This window comes from Lytechinus variegatus, chromosome 4, assembly GCF_018143015.1.
Source record: "Lytechinus variegatus isolate NC3 chromosome 4, Lvar_3.0, whole genome shotgun sequence".
In the NCBI taxonomy this organism is placed as follows: domain Eukaryota; kingdom Metazoa; phylum Echinodermata; class Echinoidea; order Temnopleuroida; family Toxopneustidae; genus Lytechinus; species Lytechinus variegatus.
Window position 1 is genome coordinate 20581460 of NC_054743.1, and position 6045 is coordinate 20587504.

Consider the following 6045-nt stretch of genomic DNA (forward strand, 5'->3'; position numbering starts at 1 on the left):
TTTTTTGTTTTTGTGTTTTTGTGTTTTTGTTTTTGCTTGTCAGAAGTTTTTGCAATGGAAAAGTACTTCCAGAAATGTGATCTTTGCCAGGTGTGACACTGGTAACATTGAATACTGTGCATTAAGGATGACTTTTATAAGCAGGGCTTAGGTGTCCGGGGTCCGATTGCCAAAAGAGTTTTATCGAACGCAACTCAAAAGCAACTTGTTTTTCAACCAATAAAATGCGTGTATTGTGTATTGGAGACTTGCATTTGATTTTTTTGTTGCGTTTTAAACCCAAGTCTGTCTGCAATGGGAGATCTAATTGCTATGTTCCTCATTTCTGTCTCGCCCACCAGAGGTGAAGGTGAGGCTAAGGGATCCTAAGGTCGTCTGTCGTCCGTCACAAACATTATGACACATAGCTTTGCAACAATAAGTCACTTTTCACCCAAACATGGGTTGTAGAGGTACTGAGGAGACTTGCATGTTATGCTGCAGTCTGAGGTCACATGGTAAGGTCAAAGGTCATTTTGAGGTTAACCTTAAAGTTTTATGTGCAAGGCTATCTTATGACACATAACTCTGCACAAGTAAATTTAAAGCAAACTTGGGTTGTAGATAAACTTAGGAGACCTGCATGTTATGCTATTGTCTGAAGTCACCTTAACTGGCACATAACTCTGCAACTGTAAATCATTTTTAAACCAAACTTGGGTTGTAGTTGTACTTAGGAGACCTGCATGTTATGCTGCAGTCGCAGGTTACATGGTAAGGTCATTTTGAGGTCAACATTAAAGTTTACGTGCAGGAATCTCTTGACAATTGTTCCATCCTAGTTATTTCACAATGAACTTTCAAATGATACAATTCTGTTGTGTGCCGTCACAAATCATGATATTTCTGGTTATTTTCACAAGTGGGCGAGACACAACATCGCTTATGCCTTGTTTGAACTCTGGGTCAAAATCATTCAATTTAGGGGAACCTGGACATGAATATGACTTGGACCTATTGTTATCCATTTAATTTTGCCATGGTGACCTCCTCTGGACCATATAATTTACTGCTTGTGCAATGTGTTTGGCATACATGCACATCTTTTCTTCAGAAGATGTCTTACACACTGTAAAAGCAACATTTGCTATTTAAAATCAAACTATACAAGTTTCAGCATTGGCCATTGTATGACAAAGATAGAGGACCCTAACCAAAGCCTGTCTTGTTGTTGAAGATTCAAATCATAATACAGGATAAGTGAATGGTTTCGATTCCTTCTGTTATCTGATTACCTTGTTATTTAAATTTGCATCATTAAATTTTAGGAATTGTATATAATTTGGATTGTATCATGGTAGAGCATGTTACTCCGGCTTTATAATTTATATTACACCAGACCCCCTCATGGTTTAGCATACCTCTTGATTTAAATACCTTTAGGTGAAGCTTTGAGGCATTTCATTACCCCAACAAAGTTGATTTTAATAAAAAGAGAAAAAGCATAACACTGAAATTTTTATCAAAATCGGATGAAAAATCAGAAAGTAACAACATTTTAAAGTTTCGCTTAATTTCACAAAACAGTTATATGCACATCTTGGCCGGTCTGAAAATGAGGAGACTGATGACGTCATCCACTCACTATTTCTTTTGTATTTCGTTATATATGAAATATGAAATATCCTAATTTTCTCCTCATTGTCAAGTGAAACAACCATTGAATCCTCACAGAACATGTGGAATTAGCATTGTTTTAATACTATATGGTTCAGTCAAGTTGGTCCTTTTTGTCAAATCTGTCAAAAATGAAATGTTATATAATTCAAACAATAAATGACAAAAGAAATTAGTGAGTGAGCGACATCATCGACTATCTCATTTGCAGGTCACAGTGTTGTGCATATAAATGTTTTGTGAAAAATAAGTGAAAATTTAAAATGTTATAACTTTCTTATTTCACATCTGATTTTCATGAAATTTTCAGCGTTATGCTCATACAATTTCACTCATGGTTTGTGCAGCTAAATGCAGGAGCCGCTGGACGATTTTGAAAATAGGATGGGGGGGTTGAATGCAAATCACAATATATGTTGTTTTCAACTAAATTTTTGTACATTTTTAACTGATAAAAGTGAGAAGGGCAGAACCCCATCTTCCCCCCCCCCCCTCCCCACCTCTTTGGCTGCTGAAATGGGATAGCTCCACTGCATATTCAATAAAGTGACTTATGATGTATTTTCTTGAAGTTTTGGTAAATGATTAAAATTTACCCTCAGGTATGTGTTATTTACACAAAAATTTGAAATTACATAGTTACCATATTTCAACTTGAGGGGATCAAAAGAAATGAGAATCTGAGTTAACATACACAAACATTTTCCTGTCCTGTGTAGAGATACAAAAACTTATATTCTAATTGGCTATTTGGCTATGCTGCCAGGGTACAAGAAGTATTTGTTCAAATTTTTTTTATTTTATCGAGTACTACTGCGTGAGTCAAAAACAAACTTGACACCTTACAAATCCCCAATGTAAGGAAGAAATATGTCATGAACACATACGTATTATATATGGCCTGAAAAATGTATGTTCTCCCAAATTATATGATACCATATTTATGTGTTAACACTTTGATGATCAGGAGGTATTCTTTGCAGTGATGTAAAATTTTGATTTGCACCAAAGTAAGGCATGACTGCAATGAATGAGTCTGGCCTTGTCTTGCAAGGAGTTAGGATTGATCCAATCAATCCTAACTCTATGGAAATCCATCAGTGTAATAATTTTTTCCACTGGAAATGTACTCAATGTCCTTTGTAGACAAAGAGAAGCACAGTGAATTTTAAGACAATGATGAATGAATGAATATACATCATAGATACAAAATTTTGAACAAAGGTGTTGACATTGCAGGCCGTCCATATTTGCGATCGATCGGATCAATCACAACACTTTGTAAGACGGGGCCATTATTGTATTCCATTTCAAAACACCTTTTCAATAATTTGCATTCTGAAGTTAATTCTTAGACAGATTTACCCTTCTTTGAACTTCTGCTATAAGAAATTATCAAACTAACTCTTCTGTATACCGGATCCCCCTAATTTGTAAGAAAAGTCATTGTTGCCCATAATGTATATATATTAACCAAAATTAATGCAATATTGTACTAAAAAAATATATATATTATGAATACAGTATACTGTTATGAATTATTGAGTCTTGTTTAATAGTGAATGTTTACAGGTGTATATATGTTTGTGTGCACTGGTAGTTGTCGTCAACCTTAATGACAGTATGACAGAACATTGAAACCTGAGGACATTTGGTAAAATATGGATGGTCCTTGTTTTTAACCTCTTAAATGGCTGCACAAAAGCGAATGTAGATGGTATTGAAACAATTTTGAAAAAGCGTCCAATCCTCAACTGACTTAGGGTATGATGGTAATGATCCACAGTATTTATATTGTGCTATATTTCTGTTTAAAACCATTTATAAGCATAGGCTCATCCATCTAAGCTCAATTACTACACATAGGCTGTAATAAGTGAGTTTTGAGAGACTATTTGAAGTGTTCAACATTGTCAGTTTTATAGAATGAAGAAGGGAGGGATGTCTAGAGACGTGGAGCAATAGATGAAAAGGCACGGTCTGCATATCCCTTTAGGTTTTTGATGGGAACATGAAGAGTGACACTAGTACCATATGAGCGCAAGCCAGGATGTAGACGACGTTCTATTATTAGGGAAGTCACATAACCAGGAGCTAAACCAGATACAGCCTTGAATGTCAGAAAAAGGAGAAGGATCTTCACCTGTACCTTTAGCACCCTAGTATATACCATTGTCTGTAATATGATCTTCATCAGGGAAACCAAGCAAAGGATGGCTAACAGAACTACTGAGCATCAAAGATCAATGGCATCATGGCTCTACACACAAGGACTTCCTGTTGCTCAGCATTTTAATTTGCCACGATGCATTATTGATGATTTCAAGATATGTGGTATTCAAGAGAAGTGATGCAGTCATGGGAAATCTGGAAGAGAAGATCATTCATCGCCTTTGATGTCTCCAACCCCATGGCCCGTATTCTGAACTCGGGATTAAAAGTAACCATGGTTTACAGTTGTGGTTCAAATATGCAGAGCCTATTGGAGCACAAATCCCTTACAGTCGCATTCAATTTATGAACTCATATGGCACCCATATTGTTTGTAATTGTCTGGGAATGATAACTGAAGTATTTTTTCTTTCTTATGAAAGCAAAATAAAAACATAAGAAATATACAATATAAACAGAATTTTTGGCTCCCCATAAGTTTAGCACAGAGTTAGACCGTGGTCTAATGTAACCCTGACTTCAGCCCATGAACTTCATTTATCATTCCACTCCTCTCTCCTGTAGATTTTGTTCATTTTTTCTTTTCCTGTTTACTTTCTTTTTCCTTCCATTCTACCTCTCCTCTATCTGTTTATTTCACTTCCTCTCTCACATTCTTTCTTCATAATTCTCTCCCCCTCTCCCTCTCTCCATCTTGTATTGTCTTTCTCTGTTTTTGTCTCGCCTCCGTAGCGGAGCGAGACATAGGTATCACTATTTCCGGCGTCGGCGTCGTCAACAATTGTGTTGTACACCCAATAACTTTCTACAGCTTCGAGGTGGGATCACCAAATTCATACCAGAGGTCCATCTCCTGAAAGCACAGGTCAAGTTCGAATATGAGTTGAATTTGAATAAGGTCAAAGGTCAATGAACTTTCCATGACTGGCACTGTGCTATGTTGTACACCCAATAACTTTCTACAGCTTCAAGGTGGGATCACCAAATTCATACCAGAGGTCCATCTCCTGAAGGCACAGGTCAAGTTCGAATATGAGTCGAATTTGAATAAGGTCAAAGGTCAATGAACTTTCCATGACTGGCACTGTGCTGTGCTGTACATCCAATAACTTTCTACAGCTTCGAGGTGGGATCACCAAATTCATACCAGAGGTCCATCTCCTGAAGGCACTGGTCAAGTTTGAATATGAGTCGAATTTGAATAAGGTCAAAGGTCAATGAACTTTTCATGACTGGCACTGTGCTGTGTTGTACACCCAATAACTTTCTATAGCTTCGAGGTGGGATCACCAAATTCATACCAGAGGTCCATCTCCTGAAGGCACAGGTCAAGTTTGAATATGAGTCGAATTTGAATAAGGTCAAAGGTCAATGAACTTTCCATGACTGGCACTGTGCTGTGTTGTACACCCAATAACTTTCTATAGCTTCGAGGTGGGATCACCAAATTCATACCAGAGGTCCATCTCCTGAAGGCACAGGTCAAGTTCGAATATGAGTCGAATTTGAATGAGGTCAAAGGTCAATGAACTTTCCATGACTGGCACTGTGCTGTGTTGTACACCCAATAACTTTCTACAGCTTCGAGGTAGGATTGCCAAATTCATACAAGAGGTCCATCTTTTGAAGGTGCAGGTCAAGTTCGAATGTGAGTTGAATTTGATTAAGGTCAAAGGTCAATGAACTTTCCATGACAATAAGTTTGCCATAACACCTTAATAATTCAATTTTACTATTTCACTCACATTATTATGAATTACATTCTTTTTCACTAACATTCATTTCCTTACTTCCATGGAAATCATTATAGCTTCATAGTATTAACAGCATTCTTAGTGTTATCTCATTTCCTAGGGATAAAGTAGGCCTATAGCATTATTGCATATGTAAACTGTCAGAACCACAATTCACCCCCTAAACTGCTGACAGCCTCGGAAGTCATATAGCATAGTTTTGACATACATTCTCTTCATGACTGCAATATGCAGGCGAGACAACGCTTGGCGTTTGCCTTGTTCACTTTCTTTAATGACATATCCTGTTGGTCATTATTTGTGTGCTTTTGCTCACTATTTTGGATAAATGCATTTTATTGTTGCATTATTTTAATGCAGGGTAAATGAATTTGTCATGACTTGACAAAGCCTTGTGGGTGAAAATTCTTTACAAATTATTGTCCAAGGAAGTTTTAATATAATAACTTGACAAAGCCTTATG